We start from the raw sequence: 15,022 nt of genomic DNA on the forward strand, positions 1-15,022 counted from the left end.
AAGTTGCAGCACACATTAATATTGAGGAAGGGGCTGCGATTCCATAAGGGATGAATCAAACAAAATAAAACATGGAAAAGAAAATAAGATGATACCTTTTTTATTGGACATAACTTAATACATTTCTTGATTAGCTTTCGAAGGTTGCAATCTTCGAAAGCTAATCAAGAAATGTATTAAGTTATGTCCAATAAAAAAGGTATCATCTTATTTTCTTTTCCATGTTTTATTTTGTTTGATTTCTATTGATAACCTTAAGAGTGGACTAACACGGCTACCACACTCCTCTTCATAAGGGATGAAGAAAGTGTGCAATTTAAGCACCTTACCCCATATGCTAGTGCCATTACTTACTGTCACCTCAGCCTCATTGTTGGGTTTGCCATCTCACTTCAGACCCGCAGAGTTTTCTAGTTCTGACTGGTTTAGGAAAGTCAGTGGAGAAACCAGAATTATACCGCCATGCATTCAAAAGGACAAAGCCAGGCACTCACTTGCCAGCACTCTCTATGCTATCCCAGGTGCCTTATATGTGTGGTAGAGGGTGCACCCTCTGCCCATTGGCACTCTCCCCCCCCCCCCCCCCCCCATCAAATGACTCAGCTTATTGGAAGGTTAATGAGGGGTATTGCCTGACCAATCTACTTCAATTCTTTCAAGGAGTAAACAAACATGTGAACAAAGGGGAGCTGGTTGATATTGGGGCCGCATCGAGTCACCTTTTCGGTCTGCAGCCTGCTACTCGCCGGCTCTCCTTCCTTCACAGCAGCCACTGCAGCACTCTCCGGCTCTGCTTCATCTCAGCTGATCGTTGCCGAGTTCGCCGGCTTTCACTCCTTCACTGTAGCTGCTGCTGAAATCATCGTTATGCCTCCTCTAAGCTGATCCCTGCTGGAATCGCTGTCCTCTGCGGGCTTCTTCAGAGTCGACTCTTCGTCCGTGGAGGAGGACTCTGGCTCTGACGGTTGGGGATGTAGAGGACGACCGTTTGGTCTGCCATTTTGAATCCTGTGTCGCTGACTCCATTGTAGAGGATGTCTGCCTCCGACTTCGTCCTGCCTTTGCATGCAGCTGCTGTTACTCCAGAGCTTCATTCGCCGTGCTGGCCCTGTTCACATCAGACTGGATTTCTATACTTCCCCTTGGTCTACCTGGGCCTGCTGCCCATCTTTGTCTCCCTTACTTCTCCCTTCTTATCCTGTTCTTCTGCTCTAAATTTTGAAATGTAACTGTAACTATCTATTTTATTGTTCATTGTAAGCCGCTTTGGGGCTACAAAATGTGGCAAAAGGCGGGGTATAAATGAAAATAAATAAATAAATAAATAAATATTGTGTATCTGGATTTTCAAAAGGCGTATGACAAGGTACCTCATGGAAGGCTACAGAGGAAATTGGAGGGTCATGGGATAGGAGGAAATGTCCTATTGTGGATTAAAAACTGGTTGAAGGATAGGAAACAGAGAGTGGGGTTAAATGGGCAGTATTCACAATGGAGAAGGGTAGTTAGTGGGGTTCCTCAGGGGTCTGTGCTAGGACCGCTGCTTTTTAATATATTTATAAATGATTTAGAGATGGGAGTAACTAGCAAGGTTATTAAATTTGCTGATGACACAAAGTTATTCAAAGTCGTTAACTCGCGACAGGATTGTGAAAAATTACAGAAGGACCTTACGAGACTGGGAGACTGGGCGGATAAATGGCAGATGACGTTTAATGTGAGCAAGTGCAAGGTGATGCATGTGGGAAATAAGAACCCGAATTATAGCTATGTCATGCAAGGTTCCACGTTAGGTGTTACGGACCAAGAAAGGGATCTGGGTGTCGTTGTCAATAATACACTGAAACCTTCTGCTCAGTGTGCTGCTGTGGCTAGGAAAGCAAATAGAATGTTGGGTATTATTAGGAAATGTATGGAAAACAGGTGTGAGGATGTTATAATGCCGTTGTATCGCTCCATAGTGCGACTGCACCTTGAGTATTGTGTTCAATTCTGGTCGCTGCATCTCAAGAAAGATATAGTAGAATTGGAAAAGGTGCAGTGAAGGGCGACTAAAATGATAGCGGGGATGGGACGACTTCCCTATGAAGAAAGACTAAGGAGGCTAGGGCTTTTCAGCTTGGAGAAGAGACGGCTGAGGGGAGACATGATAGAGGTATATAAAATAATGAGTGGAGTGGAACAGGTGGCTGTGAAGCGTCTGTTCACGTTTTCCAAAAATACTAGGACTAGGGGGCATGCGATGAAACTACAGTGTAGTAAATTTAAAAGAAATCGGAGAAAGGTTTTCTTCAGCCAACGCATAATTAAACTCTGGAATTCGTTGCCGGAGAACGTGGTGAAGGCGGTTAGCTTGGCAGAGTTTAAAAGGGGGTTAGACGGTTTCCTAAAGGACAAGTCCATAAACCACTACTAAATGGACTTGGGAAAAATCCACAATTCCAGGAATAACATGTATAGAATATTTGTACGTTTGGGAAGCTTGCCAGGTGCCCTTGGTCTGGATTGGCCGCTGTCGTGGACAGGATGCTGGGCTCGATGGACCCTTGATCTTTTCCCAGTGTGGCATTACTTATGTACTTATATGAATCTTCAGGTCTTAACTTTCTCCCCCATGCCTCTCACCCCTCTAAAATGAGCCGATAATAAGCTGTTCTGAGGAGGGCACTTGTTTATACCCTGATGATGACTTAGGGCCTTGGTAGCTCCCAGCTAGCCATTAGCAAATACCTGGGCCAGAGGGAATTCATAATTAAAGAAGGGGCTAAAAACATTAGGAGTATTCTGTAGGGAAGGCTGATTCTGAATATAGAAAGCCATGATGCTGTGGGGTGTAACTTCCAGAACCAAGTGTGGCCTAAAGTCTCTTTCCTACAATGAAATTGCATCACTTGATGGCTCTGAATGGGGCAACTCCAACTTTGCAGAGTTTGATTTTTGTTGTGAAATTTAAGGGGGCGGGGGAGACTATTACCTCTGTTTAGCACAGTGGCACTGCACAGATATCTAATCAGCTAATTCAGTTTTGCAATCATGTTGAGACCTGGCCATGAAGCAAGTTGTCAGGGGGCTGTCCACTCTCTGTTTATCATTCTTAACATTTCTTTAACCCCGCTCTACACCCTCCCTCCAGTCTTTGAAAATTCCCACTATTCAGAGCTAGGAAGAAAAACATTTCACAGTTTGCCTAGGCACAGCCAGGAGCACAGGGCAACTCTGTAAAGTCTGGCCACTCCAGAAGAGAAAACATTTGGCAGAGTGGGGACCACGAAACGTAAGTCCGTTTTCTTGTCACCAAGTTCTCAGTACATTTGGCCAAGCAGATGGTGGAGTGGACCGTGGGGAGTAAAGAAAAATGCATTCATAAACTCCTAAAGGCAAAGCTATTCTCCATCCTGTTAGACCTGTTCCAAAAATGCAGACCATACATTATTGTGTTTCCAGCTTGGCTGCTGTATGTATGTATTTATTTATAACATCTTTTAATTGGCAGATTGGAATATCTTCAATTAATGTTATCATTTAGAATTATGTGTTAAAAGGTTCTTATGAAATGGAATGTCACCTCTGGCTTTAACAATCATTTGTAAGGTTCATACCTTCATAATCTTTCATTTCAGAAATTAGCTGCTTGTCACTTTAAGCATTCTGACATTTGAAGCCATCTGATTTGGAAACCTCTTGCTTGATCAGGTATTGTATTTCTCTTAACCTGATGTCTATTGTGAACTTGATTTTTAAAAATAAATCTTTATAGCAATTTCAAATGCAATCAAATAAAGATAAATTCTTACTAGAACCCCCCCCCCCCCCAGAACATAGTCTATCATATAACATACAATGGGGGATAAAAATAAAAAAAATTACAACAGCAAATTAACAAATTAACTTACAAACAAACCTTTTCCCAAGACAGAAAGGTAGTAGAACTAGAGGGTATGAATTGAGGTTGCAGGGGTGGGGGGGACTCAGAAATAATGTCAGGAAGTACTATTTCACGGAGAGGGTGGTAGAAACCTGGAATGCCCTCCCATGGGAGGTGGTGGAAATGAAAACGGTAATGGAATTCAATAATGTGTGGGATAAACACAAAGGAATCCTGTATAGAAGACATAGATCCAAAGAAGGTTAGTGGTGATTGGATGGCAACACCAGTAATTGGGAAGCAAAGCCAGTGCTGGGCAGACTTCTATGGGATGTGTCCTGATCATGGCTGGACAGATTCAGCTTAAGTAACTGGAGAACAAGGACAGTGCCGGGCAAACTTCTACAGCCTGTGCCCTGAAAATGGCAAGGACATAGCAAGACATAGCAAGATCAAGTATATGTGTATAGTATTATCTCATACCTTATACTATGAGTTTATCTTGTTGAGCAGACTGGATGGACTGTACAGGTCTTTATTTGTCATCATCTACTGTGGTCCTATGGGGCTCATTTTCAAAAGAGAAAAACGTCTAAAAAGTGGCATAAAGCAGCATTTGGACGTTTTTCTCACAAAAATGTCCAAATCAGTATTTTTGAAACCTATTTTTTTTTTAGACATTTTTGTATGCAGTTAATTTGCAGTACATCCAAATCTCAAGGGAGCGTGGAGGGGGGGCACTTTCCATATATACTTTGGAGGAAAGGAAAAACAGGGATGACATGATACAGACATTCAAATATTTGAAAGGTAATAATCTGCATGCAAACCTTTTCTGGAGACGAGAAGGTGGCAGAACTAGAGGACATGAATTGAGGTTGAAGGGGGGCAGACTCGGGAAGGTGGTGGATACATGGAATGCCCTCCTGCAGGAGGTGATGGAGATGAACATGGTAATGCAATTCAAACGTGCGTGGGATAAACACAAAGGAATCCTGGTTAGAAGGAATGGATTGGGTGGAGACGCTAGTAATTGAGAAGCAAAACTGGTGCTGGGCAGACTTCTACGGTCTACGCCCTGATCGTGACTGAATAGATAGGGATGGGCTTGAGTGTAAATCTGAAGGGGCTTCGACATTAGCTTCATAACTTTTAGTACAAGAAGAGTGCTGGGCAGACTTATGCGGTCTACGCCCTGATTGTGACTGAATAGATAGGGATGGGCTTGAGTGTAAATTTGAAGGGGCTTCGACATTAGCTTCATAACTTTTAGTACAAGAAGAGTGCTGGGCAGACTTATGCGGTCTGTGCCCTGAGAAAGGCAAGGACAAATCAAACTCGGGTATACATATAAAGTATCGCATATCATGTAAAATGAGTTTATCTTGTTGGCAGACTGGATGGACCGTACAGGTCTTTATCTGCCATCACCTACTATGTTACTATATCGAAAATGGTGAGTAGAAAGGAATAATTTTTTCCTCAGCTGCCTTTGCTTTCTAACAGGAAACACCCTGCTTCTCTGACCCAGAAGTAAAGTTTGAGATCAACAGAAGTACAGTTTCATGATTGATTGCACATCTTGGGAAAGAACAAATGTCACTAGGAAAATTGTTCCAATAAAGCTGGCGGTGACCCAGCCTCATAATCTTCCACAGGAGTGGAGAAGTAGCCCAGTGGTAGAGCAGTGAGCTACGAGCCAGGGGAGCCTAGTTCAAATTTCACTGCAGCTTCCTATGATCTTGAGAAAGTCACTTAACCCTCTATTGCCTCAGGTACAAACTCAGGGCCCTGTTTACTAAGCCACACTGTAGGCGTGCTAGTGTTTTTAGCGTGTGCTAAAAATGCTAATACACCTTAGTAAGCTAAACAGGGACAGAAAAATATCTACTGTACCTGAATTTATACTGCTTCAATAGCTTGAAGGCAGTGTATAAAAATTAAAAATAATTTAAAAAATAAACAAACTACCCCACTCCTTCCGGAGGGGTTTCCATTCTCAGGAAACTGCAACACCAGTATTAAATATTTCTTGAATAGTTTACGCGAGGAGTGGCCAAAGAATTTGAAATTTTGTGACACAGGAGGAGTTCATGTCCCAAGAGGAGCTAATTCAGAAATGTGAAAGGGCACCTTGAATTATCTCAGTCCTCCAAATCCATCATTATTTGCAAACGAGAAAGAGGGATTTTCTTAGGGATCTTAATCCCCTGGAGGATCTTCTTTTACAAATGCCACGGGGGAAGGGGCCTGCTAGCAAAATTCTCAGGAAAATGTAAAAATCTCTGATTCAGACCTCTACAGTTGTCTAGCTGCTCCAATTGTTATTATTATTATTATTAGCATTTGTATAGCACTACCAGACGCACGCAGCGCTGAACACCTGACACAGAGAGAAAGGTGGGTTTTCAGCATAGATTTGAAAACAGGTAGAGACAATTCTTCCCGAGGGAAACTTTTCGCAACATGATTCAAACAATGGTACTAACACATGTCGATTATTGCAATGGAATAATTGTGGGTTGCAAAGATCAAATCCTTAGGAAACTACAGACCGCTCAGAATACGGCAGCCAGGCTTATATATGGAAAATCTAAATTTGAAAGCGCAAAACCCCTCCAGGAAAATCTACACTGGCTTTCTATCAAGGAACTTATCACTTTCAAGATATCGCTTTCAAGATTTGTACCTTTGTTCACAGAATAATACATGGTCTAGCTCCGAGCTATATGACTGAACTAATCGACTTACCAATTAGAAACACAATTGAATCAGTCAGAATATACTTGACTCTTCACTTCCCAAGTTGTAAAAGCCTGAACTATAAATCAACATTCGTCAAGTTTCTCTTACATATGCACACAGCTCTGGAATCCACTACCAAAACGCCTGAAATCTATGAATAATCATCTAGAATTCCGAAAAAAAACCCTAAAAACTCCCCTGTTCAAGAAGGCATACCCCACAGAACTGATATAATTACTGAATATTGAAATATGGCAAGTTATCAGGAACTGACAGTAACTTAACCCCGACACATGATCATTATGACATTTTATCTGAAACACCCCAACCTATTTAATGATACTTCTTTACTGTATTTGTCATTGTAATTGTACCCCTACACTGTATTTGTTTTTCGCTGGAGTCTGTAACCACCTCTCCGGAACTATGTAAGCCACTTTGAGCCTACTAATAAGTGGGAAAAGGTGGGATACAAATGTACGTGAAATCCACAACTAAGAAAATGTTCCACTCGTTTTTCCAAGATGGCGCTGTGAATAGACGCACCTGTGTTTGCTCCTGGAGGCTGCTGTGTTTGTGAGTTTCTCTCGGTGCCTCTGTAGCCTCGTTAACCATGGGGAAGCAGAGGGGGAAGGTAAAGGAATTTCCCTCAGTTCCTGTGACCTCCTCGACGATGAAACAAACAACCCTGCAATTTCCCAGGCAGCAACCGGGTCCTCAGGGAACTTCGACCCCCACTGCAGCTCTTGGCCCTTCGGAGTCGATTGAGAGTGGAAACGGGGCTTCCTTGAACCCTGAGGAGCGAATTGCACCTCCCCAGCCTGGAAGAGAGTTGCTGGCTGTTCAAACAGAGACAGATGCCGAAGTGGCTCAGCTGGTCCTGTCTGAGGGTGTGACTGCAGCAACGGAGATAGATTCTCAACTTCGGGAAGCATTACTACAACAGGCTTCAAAGGTATTGCCTCAAGCTATTGTTTCCAAGTTAGCTCGGGCTGATAGTCTACCTCAATCTCCTCCTGTGGCTAGTGGAGTGATTAGACCAGCAATTGTGACGCTGGAGTCACTATGGGATATGGTTTACAATAGCCAAACCTCTATGCAAATTACTTTAAAGCAGAATTCTTCTGATATTGAAGTTCTTTCTGAGGCTGCCCTGCTTCAAGCACAAGTGACTGCACAGCAAACCCAGAAATTGGAACGTGTGGATATCAAAATTCAAGAAATGGGATCTATAGAAACAGCTTTGGTTAAAGACAATAATTTCCTACCTAAACGACTTGAATACCTTGAAAATCAGACTAAAAGGCTTAACCTTAGGTTTCTTAATTTTCCCAAATCGCCGTTAATTTCTCCTTTGGAGATGGTTAAAAAATATTTGGTGGACATCCTGGGAATGGACAAGGACTCACTCCCTCCCATTACACGGGCTTATTACATTGGGAGTACTGGAGTGGAGGTGGGAACCCCCCCCCCTCCCCCCCCCCCCCGTAATAGGGGAGGGAGTGAATCTTACCTCATTCCTAGAAAGCTCATTAGAAATAGTTACTCAGAGGTTAACTCTGCTTGCCACTTTCGCGTTGGAGCCTGATAGGAATGCCGTAGTACGGCTTTCGTCGAGACACTTAGAAAATCTGTTTTTGGGCTCAAAGGTCCGTATCTTTCCAGATCTCTCACGGCCTACACAGATGAGACGAAGGGCCTTTTTGGAACTTCGCCCCAGGGTGGTGGCATTGGGAGCAAATTTTGTTTTGCGATTTCCTTGTTTTTGTAATGTGATGCTTGAGGGTAAACATTTTCAGTTTGTAGATCCAAAACAGTTGAAAGAGTTTATTGATGCAAGAGTTGATGTGAATATAGTAAGCCTTCCCTAATTTAGCAGGCTGGGGTCTGAACCAGAGGAAGCATCTATTGATTATTAATTTTTGTATTTTTTTTTTCTTTTTTAATTTCCTTAATCTTGGAATCAAATTTCTTTAACTTGTGGACAAATGGGCTGTAAAGATATATACTTATTTTTGTTTCCTAATGTTAAATAATGCCGGTTGTATATTCACTTTATGTGGTGATATATTGGAAAATTTAAATAAATAAATAAATAAATAAATAAAAAAGAAAATGTTCCACTCAATGTGGAAACTCAAACGCGTGAAACCATTCTTCCCAAGGGAAACATTTTGGAACCTGATACAATCAATGGTACTAAGCCACCTAGATTACTGCAATGGAATTTATGCGGGATGCAAAGAACAACTCATAAAGAAACTTCAGACCACTCAAAACGTGGCAGCCAGGCTTATATTTGGAAAAACGCGATTTGAAAGCGCCAAACCCCTGCATGAAAAATTGCACTGGCTCCCAATCAAAGAACGTACTGCCTTCAAAATCTGCACCCTGGTTCATAAGATTATCTGCGGCGAGGCCCCGGGATACATGACAGAGCTCATCGACCTACCAATCAGAAATACAACTGGATCAACACGAACATATCTAACCCTCCACTACCCAAGCTGCAAAGGACTCAAATACAAATCAACTTATGCATCCAGCTTTTCCTACATATGCACACAACTATGGAACGCACTACCAAAAGCCGTGAAAAACAACCTATAACCACCTAAACTTCCGGAAATCACTAAAAACCTACTTGTTCAAAAGGCATACCCTACCGACCCTACTTAAATACCTGAACCCTGCAACACTACGAAACCAAAGAACGTAATGGATATAACTTAACTCTTCCTCTATACGATTCCCCAGTGGCATAGCCACAGGTGGGCCGGGGCCCATCCAACAGTAGCACATGATTAGAGGTAACTGCTGGGGATCCCAAGTTCCGCCAACTGAAGACTTCCCCCTGATGGTAATGCAAATGCTACTCTCTATGATACCGGAACCTGCACATGCTCAGTTTTCAGTGCATGCCTGCTGCAGACTGCCAAGGGGGAAAGAAGAGTTTTCCCACCAGCTGAGATTTTTTTTGGTGGTGAAGGAGGGGGAGAATACTTGGTGCCCACCCACTTCTTGCCTAGGCCCACCTAAAATCTGTTGTCTAGCTACGCCCCTGCGATTCCCTAATTATGTTTGTTCCACATGAACCTTATTCTACCATAACACCACTGTGTAACTGTTTATACCGGAATTGGCGAACGCCTTTACGGTACTATGTAAGCCACATTGAGCCTGCAAATAGGTGGGAAAATGTGAGATACAAATGCAACAAATAATAGGAAAAAGCAAAGAAACAAAAAAAAAAAATCCCCCTCTCTATGCAAATAGTGTGATGGAACTGTTTACCATCACTGCGCATGAAAAAACCTTTTACTTCCAAACAAGTGCAAAGTCTCCAAAACTATGCAAACAAGATAAATAACATACTTATCTGTGCAAAACGTCTGCACAATCAGGAGGCACAATTATGACATTCCAGTGCTCATATCATATGTTATAGCTGTCTCTCCTAATTCTGCAGACATTTTGCAACATATAAGTAAATGATTTATTTTGTTATCTGCAGCAGGGCCCATTTTATTCCTATGGACCTTGCTGCAGATAGCTCGAGCTAATCTTTAGTAAAAGACCCCCATAGTTTTGGAAACTTTGCACTTTTTTTATTGGAAGTAAAAGGTTTTTTCATGTGCAGTGATGATAAACAGTTCCTCCATGTAATTTGCAGAAAGAGGGGGACAGTTTTGAGCACATTCTCTCTTATTTTCTGTGTTTTTTCTAATGATTTGATGTTATTAACATAGTAACATAACATAGTAACATAGAGGGTCATAATTGAACGTCGCCGGCGAAATACATGGCCGGCGATGTATTTTGGCGGCGCCGCAAACAGCTGGTCAGACCCGTATTTTCGAAAAAGATGGCTGGCCATCTTTTGTTTCGACAATACGGTTCCGGCCAGCCAAATGCCTTGGATCTGGCTGGAGTTTGAGATGGCCGGCTTCGTTTTTTAACGATAATGGAAAGTTATGTCTGCCATCTCAAACCCCGGCCAAATTCAAGGCATTTGGCCGTTGGAGGAGCCAGCACTTTTAGTGCACTGGCCCCCCTGACATGCCAGGACACCAACCAGCCACCCTAGGGGTCACTGCGGTGGACTTCAGAAAAGCTTCCACATGCATAGCTCCCTTACTTTGGGAGCTGAGCCCCCCAAACCCACTACCCACAAATGTACTGCACCCACTAAAATTGCTCCAGGGACCTGCATACAGCCTCTAGGACTTATTGCTGCTGTATAACTTTGGCACACCAGTTCACACCTGAAGACTAATCTCTCTGAAAAAGTCCTTTCTTGAAATAACCACGTTTACTCACAGGTAACTGCAGATCAGAGGTTGTGCCCCACTGGCAAAGAGTCCCCTGGTACTAAGATTAGCAGTAGGTCATAGCTGGCACAATGGTGTACAATGCCCTCTTTCAGCACCATTCAAGATAAGAACTACGTTCTCTAATGTGGGTAACACAGGAAAGGGAACTAAAACTGGCTTACAAAAATGGCCACTACCACATGGACTACAACAGGAAACAAAACAGGGCACGCTCTGACCCCAGTTAGCAAGGGGGGAAAGCACCATGGGAATACAGCCCAGTACCCTACATCCACCACAATGCATTGCTAATGTGATTCTGCAGGGCACCTAACAGAAAAGTGTCACAGTCACCCGAGAGCCACATCGCAACCAGGGAAAGGCTGTCGGAGGATACAACACATTCTGCTGTCATGGAGGTGGGTACGGCATTTGAGGCTGGCATACAGGCTGGCAAAAAAGGTTTTTAGTTTTATTTTTTTTAGTATGGAAGGGGGTTGGTGACCACTGGGGGAGTATGGGGAGGTCATCCCCCATTCCCTCCAGTGGTCATCTGGTCAGTTGGGGCACCTTTTTGAGGCTTGGTCGTGAAAATAAAAGGACCAAGTAAACCCGGTGAAATACGGCTTAACGCCGCTTTTTTTTCCATTATCAGTGAAAGCTGGCCATCTGGTAGCCACACCCATGCCCGCCCATGTCGCCCCCTTGAACTTTCGCCGGCGAAGCGACGGGAAAGCGGCGATGCTGTCAAAAATGCCGCTTTCGATTATACCGATTTCGCCGCTTTTAAGAAATCGCCGGCCATCTCCCGATTTGTGTCGGAAGATGGCTGGCGATCACTTTCGATTATAAGCTGAATAGTAACATAGTAGATGATGGCAGAAAAAGACCTGCATGGTCCACCCAGTCTGCCCAAGATAAACTCACATGTGCCATTTTTTGTGTGTACCTTACCTTGATTTGTACCTGTCTTTTTCAGGGCACAGACCGTATAAGTCTGCCCAGCACTATCCCCACCTCCCAACTACCAGCCCCGCCTCTCACCACCGGCTCTGGCACAGACCGTATAAGTCTGCCCAGCACTATCCCCACCTCCCAACCACCAGCCCTGCCTCCCACCACCGGCTAAGCTGATAATTGTTTTGCATGACAAATGACTAGTCTTCATATATATGCCTAAATTTAGGTGCCAAAAGCGTGCATACATCACAGAATTCCAGCAGGTGTATGGCATGAATAATTCAAAGTTATGCGCAAAAGTGCTACGCGATGTTCTGTAACCGGCATGAATAAGTCGCTAAGCACACAACTGCAAGGGGGGGTGGGGGTGGGGAGGTGTACACATGAAACATAGAAATATTGACAAATATAGGCAGATAAAAAACACATGTCCTATCCAGTCTGCCCATCCATCCCATCTTCTCTCCTTATCACTCCCTTAGAGATCCTATATGCTTGTCCAAAGCTCCCTTGAATTCATATACTGTTTTCACCTTCACCACTTCCACCGGGAGGCCATTCCATGAATTCTCCATCCTTTCCATGAAGAAGTACATAAGAACATAAGAATAGCCATAACGGGTCAGACCAATGGTCCATCTAGCCCAGTATCCTGCTTCCAACAGTGGCCAATTCAGGTCACAAATAGTCGACAGAATCCCAAATAGTAACACGATTCATGCTCCTGATCCCAGAGACAAGCAGTGGCTTCCTCATGTCTGTCTCAATAACAGACTATGGACTTTTCCTCCAAGAACTTGTCCAAACCTTTTTGAAACCCAGATACACTAACTGCTGATATCATATACTTGGCAAAAAGTTCATTAAGTGAAAAAATATTTCCTCCTCCTTGGAAAAAAGGCATTCAGGATGTTTGGTTTAAAAATTTAGAAATGGAAATAGCTGAAATTAATTGGACACAATTCAGAAATAAAATAATCGGACCAGCTCAATCCAGTATAATGCAATCCCTGTATTTCTTAATACACAGAGCAATATGGACACCAATGAAGAAAAGGAACAAATGTTAGTATTGTGATAAATTTGAGGGCGCTATTAAACTCATTTGGATACAAATATGGAAATCCATTCAAGATATATTAGGATTTCTAGCCCAGTTTTTAATTAGTGCTGTAATCTTTATTCTTTAGATCTATTCACCCAGAGCTTAATTTAACAAAAGACAAGCACTATCTTTTCAATATATTAGTTTTGATTGCCCTAGAAATGATTCTTGGAAATTAGAAAAAAGTGCCGATACTCTACACTGAGCAAAAGTGGGGATAATGATGTCACTGGATCCACACTCACATTAATAATTTATTGATGACCCAACACAGCTGTGTTTTGGTGAACGCCTGCATTAAATAAAATCTTTATGTTCTTTATCCTTCTTTATCCTTAACGGCTATGTTTTCACTGACTCCATATACCTGGAAATTCAGTGCCAGAGCATTGAATTTCCATGGATAATGACGGCGACAGGAAAGCGCTGATCGCTACTGGTTGAATATCGGGCTGTCTTCACTGGGAGAAACCAGAACAAATTGAACAAAGATTTCTCTGCATAAAGAATAATGCTATCATTGCTGTTCTATCAAAGAAAAATCACTCTAGATTTTTCATAGTGAATGGGCTGTGTCAGCATTAGCACCAGTGGCGTACCAAGGTGGGCGGGAGGGGCGGTCTGCCCCGGGTGTCAGCTCAGGGGGGGGGGGTGCTCCCTGCCAGCTCCCCCCCTCGGCGCATCGACACCCCCCCCGACCAGCTCCCACACCCTACCTTTAAAAAGAATATCGGAATCCGAGGCGAGGCACAGCGCCTCGCGTCTGCCCTGCACATAAAGAAATGTGGACCGTCGGGCCTTCTCTCGCTCTGTCTGTCCCACCCTTGCGGAAATAGGAAGTTGCGTCAGCGGCGGGGGGGACAGATAGAGCGAGGGAAGGCCCGATGGTCCACATTTCTTTTATGTGCAGGGCAGGCGCTGCGCCTCGGATTCCGATATTCCTTTTAAAGGTAGGGTGCGGGAGCTGGTCGGGGGGGGGGGTCACCGTGCTGCACCCGGGGGGGGGGGGGGTGCAACGGCGAACCGCCCCGCCCCGGGTGGCAGCCCCCCCTGCTACGCCACTGATTAGCACACAACCAGCCGCTATCGCAGCTTAGTAAACAGGGGGGGGTAAGCAATTGAGTATGTAAAGTAAACCATATGTATATAAATTACAATTAAAAAGTCTTTAATTGCTCAGTATGATTAATGCCTATCAACAAATCCTAGGGCCCAATATTCAAAGTGATTTAAATGGGTAGGAGAGCCTCCGGCCCTCTGTAATCAATTCCTGGCTGACCAACCACCAATATTTAGCAGCACATAACCAGGCAGTGCCGCTATCAGCTCTTACTGCCCATTAAAAAAAAATGGGCAGGTTAAGGGTGGTACAGGGGGCAGCTTTGAGAGGAGCTGGCAGTTATGTGGGTACTGACAATATTAAGTGCTGGCACCTGCATAGCTAAGTGGGCGAATTTAGGACAGCGCAAAAGCTGTCCTAATTCAGCCCGCTTAGCTATGCCAGTGTCAGCACCTGTGTAACTTTTTAGCCCTTATGATCTTTCTCCCAGCCCCTAAACAAGCTTCCCTCCCCCCCCCCCCCCCCCCAGACTGCACCATGCAGAAGCTCCCTCCCTTTGTAACATCCCCAACCTCCCCTGGTCTGGGTAGCCATAGTTCCCTGGTGGTCCAGTGGGAGCAGAAGCAAAGCTCACTCAAATACTTCGCTCCTGTCCCCATCACCCCCACTGAACCTCTAGGGAGTAAAGGGAGTTTCGGGGGGGGGGGGGGCTAGCCAGACTTTGGGAGTTGGGGTGGTGTTCTGGGGGGACGGGACCTTTTTTGGGAGTTGGAAGGGGGATCGCGGGGGCTAAAAAATAAAGTTATGCTGGTCCTGGCCGATATTCAGCTGGGGCCTGCATAACTATCTAGAGCAGGATTGGACTGAATATTTATTTTTGTTACATTTGTACCCCGCGCTTTCCCATTCATGGCAGGCTCAATGCGGTAGGCAATGGAGGGTTAAGTTACTTGCCCAGAATATAGATGCAGTGT

The 15,022-nt window shown here is 44.0% G+C and overlaps 1 protein-coding gene across 4 annotated transcripts in view; it reads left to right on the forward strand.

Moving 5' to 3' along the window:
• The first annotated feature begins 3,141 nt into the window (after positions 1-3,141).
• Positions 3,142-15,022, forward strand: part of LOC115458128 (C-reactive protein-like) — a 34,150-nt gene continuing 22,269 nt past the window's right edge. For 2 of the 4 annotated variants that reach the window (XM_030187978.1, XM_030187980.1), the window contains exons 1-2: positions 3,142-3,274; positions 3,621-3,693. The gene's annotated coding sequence lies outside the window, so the exon portion shown is untranslated. The remainder of the gene's footprint in view (positions 3,275-3,620; positions 3,694-15,022) is intronic. The other 2 variants (XM_030187977.1, XM_030187979.1) reach the window with 1 other exon arrangement.

The sequence above is a fragment of the Microcaecilia unicolor genome, chromosome 14 (genome assembly GCF_901765095.1).
Source record: "Microcaecilia unicolor chromosome 14, aMicUni1.1, whole genome shotgun sequence".
Classification (NCBI taxonomy): Eukaryota; Metazoa; Chordata; class Amphibia; order Gymnophiona; family Siphonopidae; genus Microcaecilia; species Microcaecilia unicolor.